This window comes from Ciconia boyciana, chromosome 8, assembly GCF_034638445.1.
Source record: "Ciconia boyciana chromosome 8, ASM3463844v1, whole genome shotgun sequence".
Taxonomy (NCBI): Eukaryota; Metazoa; Chordata; class Aves; order Ciconiiformes; family Ciconiidae; genus Ciconia; species Ciconia boyciana.
Genome location: NC_132941.1, coordinates 21,599,805 through 21,613,883, shown reverse-complemented (window position 1 = coordinate 21,613,883; position 14,079 = coordinate 21,599,805). Strand labels below are relative to the sequence as shown.

Here is a 14,079-nt window from a genome sequence, read left to right as displayed (position 1 = left end):
ACAGATGGTTCTAATAAAACTCGGCAAACAGCAAAGGAGTGTGGTGGTGGGTGGGGGAGTGGATTGAAATTCAAATCGGAATCCCAGTGCACGTTTTGGGTTTAGTTTGTGAACGAAAGTTGTGTAAACAGCCATTTGAGGGTTTGGGGTTGGGTGGGGTTTTTATTGTTGCTTTCAATTTTTCCTGTTGCTGTAGCACTGCTGACTTTTCCTTCTTTCTGTATCCCTATGTCCATATTGCTACCTGAGGCTTGTGTTGCTGTGCCAAGAGTCCTCCTCTAGAAAGGCACACTCATAGTTATAAGATTTTTGTCAATGTGAAATACCAGTAAAAGCCTAGATTTTCAGTAACTGTTGAGATAGGAAATTTTTCTTGTTACAGCAAAGAACAGTAAAAACTATGCAGTAGACTTCTGTTGCTTTATTGACAGGTGCTGTTTCTGTCTTCTATCCCATAGCCTCCCTCACAGGACTGTACAGCTCTTTGTGAATTTACTAAGTTCCTTTTGGCTAAGCTTGAAACTCTCTTCCAAGCTTTAATAAACCATGTGTTTCTTTAATCTATAAGAAGCTTGTACTACATGATTCATTCATAAGGATGGATGATTAGTAATACTGTCTGTCGTCTTTCTGCTACCTTTTTCCTCTTATTAAATATTAGGTCTGTAATATTAGGCCAAAAAGTAATGAATAAAAATTGCAGTAGGAAGGATGCAGCTGAGAGCCTGGATAGTCCCTGGTGATCTCAGAATTTGATCACATTGACATGACTGGGGTTTTTTGGTGGGAGGATGAGGGTAGTTGGTCTGGGGTTTTAACTTATTTCAATTCAGACATGCCGGGTTTAATATCCTGATCTTGGTTTTTCATCTTGGTAGCTCATGGCAAGGTATTTTACTTGGTAAAAGAGAATACATTCCCCATGCATATACCCAAGATGATGTCACTTTCAGGTACAGTTGGCAGGTTTCTGTTCTAGAAAGTCAGTTTGATTACAGTGAATTGTTTCTAGCTTTTTAGGATGGCTACTACAGCTATAAGATGTAGTATCTTCTGTTCCGTTTAGGATCATCTGGATGTGGTCACAGAATGGTAGGCGGATGTATATTCAGAATTTGGTTTTAACCTGTGCCTGGATGATCAGACTACAAGAAGGATAGCTGGTGGTTCTTATGGACAGAGAACCTTATTTTCACCTCATTTCCAGAACCAAACCAATGCCTTTATTTTTTTTCCTCCTCTTGCTAATCTTTTTTCAATGAAAGGAATAGTGTTCTAAGAGCACACAGACTTTCAACCTACATGGTGGCCCTTTGGGGTGTGTCTTCATCTGGTGGTGTCAAAAGCTTTTCAAATCAGTAGTTCAGGAGTAGCAAATCCTTCAAATGCATGAGTAACAGATACTTGTTTTTAAGAGTCCTTAAGCGTGAGCAAGTCATTAAGTACTTCCTTTCCCTCCATGAATCAGTTCTATTTTAAACAGTATATTCATGCTATATTTAATATTTTAAAAAGTAAAAAAAGTTTTGACTTTTAAACTCCCTTTTTCTGAGTCTCTCCTCCTGTAAATATATGAATTTATTTTAAAAACATATCTGCAAAGGAAGGCACATTCCCTGTACTGATTGATTCTCTTTCTCCATTAAGAGTGGATGTAGTCTGTCTACAGCATTTCTTCATCCAAGGAGACAATTTTGAAGTGAAGTTGTTATTACTCTCTGAAAACAGAATGCATCCCTCTTTATTACCTGATCACTGGTTAGGTAATGCCATCACCTGAGCAGCCTATCCATGCATAACAACTAACAGCAGTATCTCCTCACACTTTAGAGGGAGCTCTAGAAATTCTTGTCTTCAGATCAGTATTTTCTGTGCCAGGTGATTCTTGCAGCCTCTTTGGCAAAGCTGTCACGCATCCATTGTGTGTGGGAGGCCTGTGAAATTTCATTGAAGGAAATCCCGTGGTTTAATGAAATGCTTTGGTGGTTGATATTGACCCTGGGTTATTGTGTTATGCTTTGCTGATACAATCAATTTGGAAATAATCTGTTTCCCCTCTCTTTACTTTACCATGCAAAAAGGATAACCTAACAAGCATATTTATAATGATGTATTTTTACAGGGGTTTGTGTCCAAGATATCAACATGCTGATACATTAAACAGCATGAATGTTGCCGGAATCCTTACTAGCTTGGCAAATCTGATAGCCATCTGAAAGCAGAAAGTGGTGCTTATGATAAAAAGCAGGCAACATACAGAATGCTACAGTATCATCAGTCATTCACAGCCCGTGAAGAGTTCACTTGCAGTCAACATTAATAGGAAAAATATTTCCCAAATAGTGGCTTTGTTTCCTTGTGGATTTGCTTCAGTTCTTGCCTCCTTACAGTCAGCAATCATAACTTGTATAGTGGTTTTTGAAATGTAGACTTCCTGTTACTAATCTTGTAATTAGGTACCCTTTTATTCATGGGCTGTCACTCAGATTGACAGGACAGATAGCTCCCAGCGTTGGCAGTTGCTAGAAAGTAGGGGATGTTTTGCAGAAATGGCTTGTGATTCATTTGTTTAGCATTCCTCGCTCTTTGTTTTGTGAGGACAGCTTGCATGGGACTGAGTCACATGGCAGCTCTTTTCATACTGAGTTTCCACTGCCTGCAGCCTCTGCAGAAAGCCAAGGAAAAAAATGGAGAGGGATTTATCTACATCTTCGTTTACTCCATGCATGTTAATTGTCTAATAAATATAGAGCAGCAGCTAAAAGGAAGGATTTCATGTCATCTTTATCAATTAACTTAAAATGTTGTGAATTAATCTATAGTACTGAGCACTGAAACATAAGTAAGTATGGAGTGGTCAGGGTTTGTGCTAGGGTTTGATCCTTTTCTTTTTCTTTTTGAGTAGCAAATTGCATTTTTTAAGTCAGTGTGCTGTTTGTGAGTACAATAACAACTCATGTTCTTATATGTAACAATGTATGATCTCCACACCACTTGTTGACTTAGCTACTTTTTAATATGCAATATGCTTACGTTGGAGAGAAAATGTTTTCTGTGGCATCTATAAAATATAATGTAATGGCAGTTTTAAGACACCTAAATGTTCCTCACAAGCCACAGGAACACCTGATTTATATAAAGCTGTGGTAGTGAATCTGTGCCACCTCCAGCTGTGCCAGAGCTGTTGGAGTGCAGTTCTGCAAGGAAAGGCAAATGGCAAAGCAAACTCCTTGACTACTGCTGTGCAAAGCCTGCAGAATTTTAGGACAGGAGTAAAAATGCCTACATGCAACTGAAGCTAGAAAATGGATGCAAATGTTGGTATCTTATTATAGTATTCCAGCTTATCTACATTTAAAGTAGCAGCACAGTTAGAAATGTAACTGCATTTGGTTTTGTTAAGATTTTGTTAGTTTTGTTTTTAGTTTAGATTAAGTTCCTGGGAACCATGAGGATGTTATGTACATTATCTGCTAGCCCTTGGTGAATTTTAGTATTGCCATACATTAAGTACTATTTCTACCATTATTATATCTGTTTTAAGTTAGACACAGATGTGGCTATGGAAATGTTTTCCCATCTTTCCTATAGAGATATGCCCAGAGGTGCCTACAATTTGAGAACACGTTCTGCAGGCTGGTGGAGCCGCGGCCACCTGAAGTACTAAAGGAGGAGAAATCTGGCTCCCTCCCCTAGCCAGCTTCTTTGAATTGAGCATGCTGCCTAAATCCACAAAGTTCCCAGTCCCTTGCTTTTCTAGCCAGAAAAAAAAAAATTCTGGAAGGTGTTGAAATTTTACAGAAACGCATCGCCTTATTGAGAGACTTTAAATATATGTTCAATGTAGCTGTTGCATGCCACAAAGCGTTTTCTGATTTCTCTGTTCTTCAGGGCTGTTTTTTTCTTAATTCAAAGAACTCTCTAATCTGCAGAAATTTTTGTTGGTGAGTAAGGTTCTCAAACAACTAAGGACCGTGGTATTCTCTCACCACTCTTTCTGGAGGCTTTGCAGGGCTGTTCTCCTTTCAGTTCTTCCCCTACATTGTATTTCTGGCTAATCCCATCTGCAAAAGTGAATCAGTTGGTAACTCTCAGACCGGTTGGGAGGAGAACATTAAATCTTCTCCATCCAGAGTAAGCTCTTGACTTCTCTCTAATATCTCCATTTAGATGATGAGCCACAAGTTGAAGTTTAAGACTAAATTAGCAGCTATTCCTTTATCTCTCTTCATTAGGAGGGTATTCACCCTTCTCATTAATTCCATTTTTAAGCACATAATGTGTGTTTTCTGTTATGATGGCTTTTACTCATCTCACCTGTTGCTGCTCATCTGCAAAGCTATTTCAGTATCTTCCTTTCAAATGTCCTAAAAAAATGGTTTTGTTATGATAGCCGTTGTCAAGGCATTTTGCTTATGCTGCTCAGCAGTTGATGGTTTTGCTTGTCATGCTCATCAGTGCTGTCTTGCTCTTGTACAGTCTGTGTATGGTCACTAGACTAATTACTTTTCATAGAAGTTATAAAGTGCTCTGCTCCGTGTTATCTGTGGCTTTCGTAATGTCAATTCATTTCTTTGGGCATTTGCGTTTACTTTCTTTCCACCAATTTTGTCATCCACAAATGTGTTCATACTTCAAGTCACAGCAGCAGAATAGCCGGGGGCGGGGAGGAAAAAAAAAACCCGCAACCCACAACAAAAACCAAAAAGAACTAGACAGTACTGTCTCCTTGAGTAACTTAAAAGACCTCTGACAACATTAGAGGCACAGCCTGGACACTGTCAGAAAACCAACAAATACTTCTCTGCTGCTCTGTTAGGAGATGAGCATGCCTATAAATGTCTCTGTTCAGTTACACTGGATTAAGGTGAAGGTTATTTATTTGAGTAACTTACTAGAATGAAGGTCTAACCACCATGAACTGCTTATATGCAAACATAAGTGACATAAACCTGTGTGCTTTCATTCTGTTAGTAGATGTAATATATGTAGCTAGTTTTTTTCTTTTTCCTAGCTCATTCTTTATATTTTGTTTGGAAATTGTAATTAAAAATAAGAAAACTTCTAAGATTGCCTGTTCCTTTTGCTAGGAAAAGTACTCAGTTATACTAGCTAGCTTCTACAGGCTGTTCTTCAGTGTGTGTGCTCCAACCTATGCTTTTATTGCAAAGCTAGTAGTGTGGCTATGTAGCAGACAAAATTGAAAGGAGACTGCAGCAGTATGCTTCTGGGGTTCAGAAAATAAATTTGAATGCTAAGGAGGAGGAAAAGAGTCTGGTGCACCAGCTATGCAGCCAGAATTCTCAAAAGAATTCAGATGTCTTTTTATGCGGCTCTTGTAGCATTTAAGAGATCAAGATATCACTAAAGAAGGAAAATTAACAATAAATCACATTTGAAATTTGTTTGAAATAACATAATTGTCTTTCTTTCACAGAAAATGTTGCTGTGCTGACCAGTAGTCATGAAGAGAAGAGGGTGAAGTGAATTTGTCTGGAGAAGTAGGAAGTTTTGAAATTTTCAGCAGGATTTATTGCCAGTAGCTGCAGAAGGTTTTGCAAAGCCAACTGCTGGCGTTAGAATGGATGAAATGCCTGAAACTTAAGTGGTAACTAATTTTTCTGACATCTTTATTTTCCTAATACAGTATCATAAGATAATTTGTATGGATTATAGACGATATTGTTTTACTACTAGTAGAGTTTAAATAGAGTAATCTTAAGAGCCAAACATTGGATGAATCTGTAATTCTGTGAGTTTAATTTATTAGCAAGAAGTTGGAATTTTAGTATCTGATGGTTTGCTTGGTAGTTGAAGTTTCTTTCTGAGGGTTCATCCCATCTCTTCATCATTGAAAAACTAAATCAGATTTTGCTATTACTCTGTTAGTGACTGTCTTCCTACCAAACACCTAACAAAACTGCAATTCAGAACAAGTTGTAGAAGCATCTCTGTACCAGTTTTTAGTTATATGGTAAGTAATTTGTGTGACTTCTGAAACATACAAAAAGACACCTGGTACACTCTGAAGGTTGCTCATTTCTGCTAACAATCAACATTTCCTTGAAAATCTCTTTTCTTTTTCCATTTTCTTCTTTTCATTGCTGTTCTTACTTGCTTATCCTGTTCTCTGCCCTTCATTCATTCATAATCAGATATGAAACATCTAAAATACTTTTATTTTATACTTGAGACCTGTACTATATCTTCACCAGGTCAACGTACTAGTCAGGAATACAAAAATGTGCCACTTTTTAAAGTTAAAAGTGGGAGTAGAAAGACCCTAGCTTCTCCTAGCTATCCAATTGTAGGCTCTGTCCCTTTGTAAAAGTGGGTGAAGTGTAACCAGTCACTAAAAACAGAAGGTTTAAGGGGGCGGGGGGGAATTACCACACCTTTAGTAGTCCAAGATGATTATTTGATGCCTTTTGAGAGACAAGAGTAAAAGAAGGTGCTCGTGCACTTCTCAAAGCCTCGCTGAATCTGCGTACGATAGCATTTTCCTTGGTTTGGTTATACTGATGGAAAATGGTAATGTAACTGCATATATCAAAAATGACATATCTCCACATGTCTTCCATTTGGCATTAATAAAAAAATGAAAACTGAATGTGTTGTGTTTTTGTTTGCTACAACTTCAGAAATGTTAAGAATTCAGATTTTCAGGCATTTATAATGGTTCCTTCTTATACTGCCCTCTGTTCTTGAGAGGGAGAAGGGAACAGGTCTGACAATTTTTATGTGACTTTTGATAGAAAAATTAGTACTGCATTTCTGAGCCTTAGAAGTATAGCTGTTCTCCTTTACCAGTTCAGGCAAGGTATTTATTCCACCCATGTATCGTAGGCTGTGTTAAAACTTTAATGGGAGAACCATCACTGCCCAAAAATAATTCTATCCTAATTTCTGTGAGGATTAAAGGCAGGATTTTAGAAAATGTTCAGCATTAACATCACTTTTCCTATCTGAAATCCACATTAAGGCTCCTTATGTCTCTTGTGAGAGCACAGTCAGGCCAGCCCTTAGGAGCCTCCCAACCAAAAACTTAGTTTGGCCGATGCATCAGTTGGTCAGTAGGCTAGTGAGTGTTTTCCCTAATTGGTTTCCCATCTTTACCAGTTGTCTGGTTTGTTGCCAGAGTTGCTTGTATATTGTCTTTATTTCTCCTACTGTATTGGCAAGAAGGGAGGGCTTGCAGATTCCATTCATCTGCAGTGGTGACAGATGAAGCTCAAAAAGAACTTAGAAGAAAAATGTTTTTCTTCTTCTTTCAAGTTTTCAAATTTACTGTGCTCTTTTTAATGTTTTTTCTTTGTTCTTCTCCTTACCTCTGTGGTCCTTTCTCTTTGAATGTGTGCACATATACTCTAATTCATTGACGTGTCTAATGAGAACAAGAGAAAAAGATGGTTCCAGTTCTCATGTCTTTATTTTGCAAAAGCTGTGGAGCTGGGGCACTTTAGTGTGCTTTCAAATTTCTGTAAGACACTTTAAAGCCAAGAAATACTAGCAGCACAAGTTCAAAAGCAATACTAGTCACAAACTCTTACTCATTCTTACCAAGGAAAATGTACCACCATGGCATGTCTTTATTCAGCAGGTTGGGAGAAGATACAGATAGTTTACAACCATCATCATTTTAGAGGAAAAATTCTTAGAAAACTGGAAGGTGATGTTTTGTTTGTTACCTTGTACATGGCTGCCTGGGAGAGCAACTCTTTCTTTATGCATCCAGCCTTTGTCAAAACAGCACTAACTGTAAATCTACCAGGGATAATGGCTTCAGCTGAGGAAATAGGTTCCCATAACTGTTGAGTATTCAAGTTACTATTATTTAGCTGATAAAAGTGACAATCAGCAGCCCTGGAACAGGAATAACAATGCTATGCGATAGATTTCTCTGCTGGCACAGGAACATGTGCTGAACATCAAGTTGTTTCTGTAGTTCGAGGAAGTGCTGGGTGAGCCGAGTGGGAGGAGGCCTGGGAAGAGCCGGGGTTGCTGTTTGGGCAGATCTCCTTCCTGCTGGAGATGCTCCGGAGTGGCCTAGGTGGGAACTGATCGAGGATGCCATGTGAACGGATTCTTTCTGTCTCTGAAAACAGCTGGAGGATGTTGCATGGGAGGTGCTCTTGGCTCAGGGATTTCAAATGGGAGGGGTTTCTCTCAGCTTGAGAATACATTTTTTCCGCTTGACTCACTGAGTGAAATCTAAATGAGTGATAAAATTTCTAAAAGTGATGTTGAATAGGTTAGAATAATAAAAAGTGCATTTATCATCAGGAAGGAAGAGCAAAATAAGGGGAAAGATTCAATGACGAGGAAGTCACCACCTTCTCGGTAACAACGGGTGGTTGTAGGCAGCTGAACACACCTCTGTTCAACAGCCTGCCTAGTTCTCCAGCCACACAGTAATTTACCATTGGAGAGAATTTTTCTGAAACTATTATCAACCTCCTTTCCCACATGCAGTACCCACACACATTTCTGTAGGTACACTGTCCACTGAAAAGACATTACACTACGAACGTCTTTGCATAGGTTAACTCGTCGTGTAGAATGCAGGCCTCTGCATGCGTGAAAGGAAACTGCTGACTGAATCCTGCAGATCCCATTTTTTTTCCAGGAACAACACCAGCCTTTGTTTCTTCTCTTTGGCTTGGCACATAGAGCAAGGAAGGAACATAAAATGCTGGCACTGAAACAGAGTCTGGTGTGATTGATGTATACTGTAGATAAAGCTAGGTACCTGCAGAAGACAAGGAGGGGCTATCAGCTTAAATGTATTTTTAAGATAATAACCATAAAAATATTCCCTTAATTATTTTACATTTCTATACTGCATTTCCTTTGTGCATTCCTGAACAGTTTGCCAAACTTCAATTGCTGCATCAATTACTTTGTACTTACGGTTTGAAAGAGCGTTGGGAGCAGAGTCACTGTGTTCTGCATGCTTCTTGTCCAGAACAGTCCGGCTGCCTTCCCCATCAGTGTTGCAGGAATCTCAGAATTATATTGCTAAACCAGGGAAGAGACAGGGTAACCTTTTAACTTTACATATGAACAAGGAAAGATTCAAACCCCAGGATTTCTAGCTCTATCTCAAAAGTAGCTAAAGATACTAAATTCAGGATGTGTTTGGGTTTTGGGGGTTAAGAAAGACTTTGTTATTCCCCTGAGATCTGACTCGCTAGTTTTTCAGTTCCAGCCAGGCTTTTTCAGTTGAGATTTAAATGTCTGAAGGTGATGATTCAAAATGGAAACATTGACAGAGTAAGCAACAGTAACATAACAATATTTATTAAATGTCTCTATACACAGTTCTTTCCAAAGGGCAATTCTGGTTTTTTCACTAGCTTGCACTAGTCTTCATTTTCACTTATGCTTATCTATAAAATCGGTCCCATCACAGGTGTGTTAAAAATATGGTCCATGTCAGTTCATCTGATAAAAGGAGACTGATGTTTGTGTTGGTTAAATTCATGCTGGTGTGATGACTGTCCCAGGAAACTTCAAGTAAGCAGGACAGGCAAAATGGAAATATCATCTCATAAATTTGTAAAGCTCCAAACCAGTCCTGCTCTTCATTTTGAACAGGCTCCTGTATTTTACATCAAAACAACTCTACTGCTGGGTATCAGATCTGCTAGCTCTTTTTGTGATGGGATGGTAGATTGCTTATTGTGGGAGCAGTGAATTTTCAGTGACAGGGAGATAAGAGGCCTTGCTTATGGCGAGGTTTCCAATTTTCATTTGTTCAATATTGGTAACAAATTCACCATCCCTTAATTTCCATCACGTGGAACTAGTGTATTTTACTTTGTCATTTCATTTATCAGCTGCTCAGTTGGTGATAATTAGATTGTATTTTTCATGCTGGGTCCTTTCATTCTTCTCTAACCTGTTATTATGTGATATGGTCTTGGCAAGAAACACATTCCCATTCTTTAAAAAAAAAAAAAAAAAAAACACATCTCAGATCCTGCTAATTAAGAGAATGATCAGCTTCTAGAGTTGAAAAAGATAATCAACACACTTGAACCTGATGCTAACAAGAATCGTTTTGTATGAATAAGAATAACTTTCTTACTGAGTTGGAAAAGATTACATATGTAGTTGCCATAAATTTTTTTTTTAAGTGCTGTCCAGATATTCAAGAGTTATATCCTACAGTATTGGTGCTGGTTTTTTGCTACAACCTGTAAATCAAAGTTGTTACATTAGCTCCATGCTCTCCCTATTAGGAAATGGCATATAGGCAATTATGCAAATACCATACTTCTGGCCTGTCTGCTAATATTAAGAGCAGAGTGAGGGAATGAGAGAACAGAAAGCAGCCACATCTAAAAATATACCTGAGAGACAGAACTCAGATAGCAGCGCTGCATGCTATCTTAAGAGAGGATGTCTTCACTTCTTACAGCACAGCCATTTCCTTAATGCGGTCACCTAGGTATGTATTTGACAGGCTGGAAGCTGCTAGTGTTTTGTCAAGCACAGGTAGTCCCACTGTCCCCGGGTTCTGGCCAGAGTCAGATTCCCCCCATACACTACAGAGTCCGCCTCGTATAGTGGGTTGTTTCAGCAACATCTCTTCTCTCGCCTTTTAACACCAAGTAATAGAAATATTTGGAGGCTTCTCAGATTCAAAGGGTTTCTTAGCAATTTATCCAGAATGCAACTTTTCCTTTCAAACATGAATTGCCTTAACTCTCTTCAGTATAACTCTCTGAAAATGCTTTCAGAAACAATTGCTGATGATGCATAGTCTTTCTTCCATTGTTCTTACAAAGCAGGATTTTTTCATCCCAATCATCACTATCTCAAATATGAACATTAGCATATATAGATTTTAAGCAAAAAATGCTTCATAGGTGAATAGGTAGGGGTTTTAACAGACTTCAAAATAATTCAAAAAATACCTGGCTTGCTTTCTTTTTCAGCCATGTCTTATATGTCATTCTTTATATGAGTTAACCTATTTTTTTGCTAAGCTTTTATTTTTATCCCATTACTTTCCATTTCTGGTAACAAAAATTCTGTGTACTCTCCAGAGAAAAACTGCAGGTTACACTTTAACTTGCATTGTTGTGGTGACACTTTGTGATTTGTGTTACAGTGGCATTGCATTACATTCCAAAGATATTTAACAAAATTCAGGATTTTCCTATTGAAGGAGTATGTTAGGCAGTGTGCAAACATAATTGGGATTGTTTCTTTTTCAGTACTAGATAAGAAGGTGTGAGGACAAATAAAGTACAAAATGAAAGGAATCCCTATTTCAGATTCTTTAGATTCTTGCCTCCCCACCCAGATTTTTTTAGGAATACTGCAAATATGCTACTGAGATGCATTTGTTTTTCTTCTTTACAGCCCTACCCAAGATCTAACAATTATTGATTAGTTATGTTTCTCATTGCACTGTGTCTTTACCAACAACTTCTCTGGTGTACTGCTGTTTTTACAAACATCTTTATCAGGTTAAAATATTTCAAATTTTTCACAGTAGATTTTTTGAGTTAGTAACTAGAAATAAAAGTCACAGGAGCTATCACTTGATAAAAAGCAGTGACAAAATGTTTTCTCCTGATCAGTGCAGCACTAACTAGCTGTATAACCAGTCAGAGAGATTGAATCTGTCTAAAAATTCATATTTTCAGGGAAAGGACTGCTGAAAATAGAATTGGGGAAAATAACTTTCTCTTGTTTGTACTGACTTCCCCTTTCAGATTTGTTTCTCACTGCAAATATAATTCAGGTACCTAACAACTTAAAAATGTAATTCATTACAAGCAGAAGGCGGCATGTGTTAGCAGTTTTGCCTTCCAAACATTTCAGACTTCTTGAGTGTTATCTCTGCCATCCTCTTTTGCAATAGTTTCAGAGTATAAGTGTTGGCAGTCAAATCAGTATATTTGACTTTTGGCATAATACTATTTGGCTTCACCATCCATGTAAAGCTTACTTAGGAAGAAACACAAACCCACAAATTTAAAGATGGCATACAGTGAGAAAGAAATGTGTATTACTACAGTAATGCCTATCTTAACATTTTGAGGTTTATTTTATTACATCAGTGTTGTGGCTTCAATGTGTTTAAGTTTAGGGCTTGGACTGAGTGAATTCACAGGTATTAAAGGGACATTAATCAAAATTTATGAGTTTGCCTTTTTAATGGAAAAGACTTTTTTTCTGCAGCTAAAGAAAGATAGCACCAAGCTCATTGAAAGAAAAATAATCCTTGCTTAACTGTATGTCTGTGTGTCAATGATTTTCAAGACTTTAGCTGATAATATCCATTAAGCTTGATTTCAGTGATGGATAGAAAAATTAACCTTGAATATCTGAGCAGTAGTCACATACTTGAGTCTTGCATCAGTCAGTATTTCTTTAATTATCTAAGTATCACTGCAAAGAGAGCAGACTCCAGCTGGCTGTAATTAGGGCTGAATTGTTCCATGCCTTCAAGACAGTTTTTACATTCATGGGATGTGCAGCTTTCTATTGTCCTTGTTCCCTGTAACATAAAAGTACTTGTATCTCAAAGAATTAAAGGGGGGCAACTAGTGGGAGAGGCTGTACGGGTAACTCTTATTAACATCCTTAGAGGTCTGACTGAGAAATATGCATTGCAAGTCTCAAAAAAAAAAAAAGCCAACAACAAAAAACCCACCAAAAAACCCCACAAATACCAGGAGTCATAGCCAAAAAGCGTTATTTCCATTGATTAGAAGAAAAGGTGGATCTTTAGAAAGCACAGTGGGTTCTATAAAATCTGAAATCTGTGCTCTGTAAATCTTGGTCTTAATGAGAGACCACCAGCCTGTGTAGGAAGAAACTTGGATAGCAAATCAGGAGCGCATGTGACATAAAACACTCAATAAAGATTCAGTAATTCAGTAGCCATGGCATACAGCACTAAAAGTGCAATATTTCACATCCAATTTCTTGAAGTAAGTCTCCCTTTTTTTGTCCTTATGCTGCTGAATTACTAGCACCGCAGTAATGGTATTCGCTTTTATGGATGTCCTAGCTTCAGGAAACACTCCTCATCTTGCTTTCTCTCTTCAGTACTCAGGTCATCATGACCTATGCTCTGTGCAGCCTCTGTTATTATCAGCCTTTATTTCAACTCACGATCAAGACTAGCAAGTTTTCAAATTATTACTCTCTTTGGGGAAGAAGTAGCCTTTTGTTTAATTTGCATGTAAAATTATGCATTGGTATTTCAGTGGTATCCAATGTGGAAGGTATATGCTGGGGGGGGGGGGAGCAACCCAACAAAAAAAAGGGCAATTCACATTATTATTTTAAGAGCATCTGCAAATAGATAATACCAGTCCATACCCCTGTGTGAAGTACACTAGTCTGTATCTTGAGAACAAGTAGAACAAGGTCATGTCATTTGTGATTTACCTGAACTACTCACTGTCCCCAAGGAAAACATTTGGCTGTAGGGAATCTGATGGACTGAAGAATGGTGCTAGTGTGGCCATTGCTGCAGAGGTTGTGACAGTCTGCTCTGGTAATTTTAAATGACTGAAGTATTCTTTTGAAGGTATACTTGAGCAGAATGGAAAGGTTTTATGCAACACTAAGTCAATGTGAGCCCAAGAGCTTCAGAACAGTATCTGTCTTGCCATGATGCCTACATAAAGCTTGCTACTGTTCATCTGCTGAAATCTCTGCTGACCCTTACTTCTTGGGGTGCAGAGGGTAATAGAGCTACAACAGCTACCTCACTGCTGCTCCTAGCCATGCAGTGTTGTCCCCTCTGTGGCTGAATGTTTGGTATCTTCATGAGCCCATTCAACTTGCTGACCTGGCAGAAAATGACTCGTCCTCCTCATCCATGGGTTGATTTGCTGCAGTTTGAAAGCTGAGTTGGTTCAGAGGTGTCAGGAGAACAGCAGAGCCAGTACAAGAGAAGTAGTGAGGGTACATGAAGGTGAGCATCTTCAACTAATTTTAGTTTACAAATGTCTTATAAGCATAAGAGCCTAAAGGAAGTTAAAAAAAACAATAGTTGATAGAGAAAGATGTGCAAGTTAAATTCCTTCTTCTTTATTAAATGCAAAT

At 38.2% G+C, this 14,079-nt stretch overlaps 1 protein-coding gene across 9 annotated transcripts in view; it reads left to right on the top strand.

Moving 5' to 3' along the window:
• Positions 1-14,079, top strand: part of PEAK1 (pseudopodium enriched atypical kinase 1) — a 140,263-nt gene that overhangs the window by 48,350 nt on the left and 77,834 nt on the right. For 8 of the 9 annotated variants that reach the window (XM_072869294.1, XM_072869287.1, XM_072869285.1 and 5 more), the window contains one exon: positions 5,438-5,608. The exons of the other annotated variant lie outside the window; for it this stretch is intronic. The gene's annotated coding sequence lies outside the window, so the exon portion shown is untranslated. The remainder of the gene's footprint in view (positions 1-5,437; positions 5,609-14,079) is intronic. 9 annotated transcript variants of the gene reach the window in all.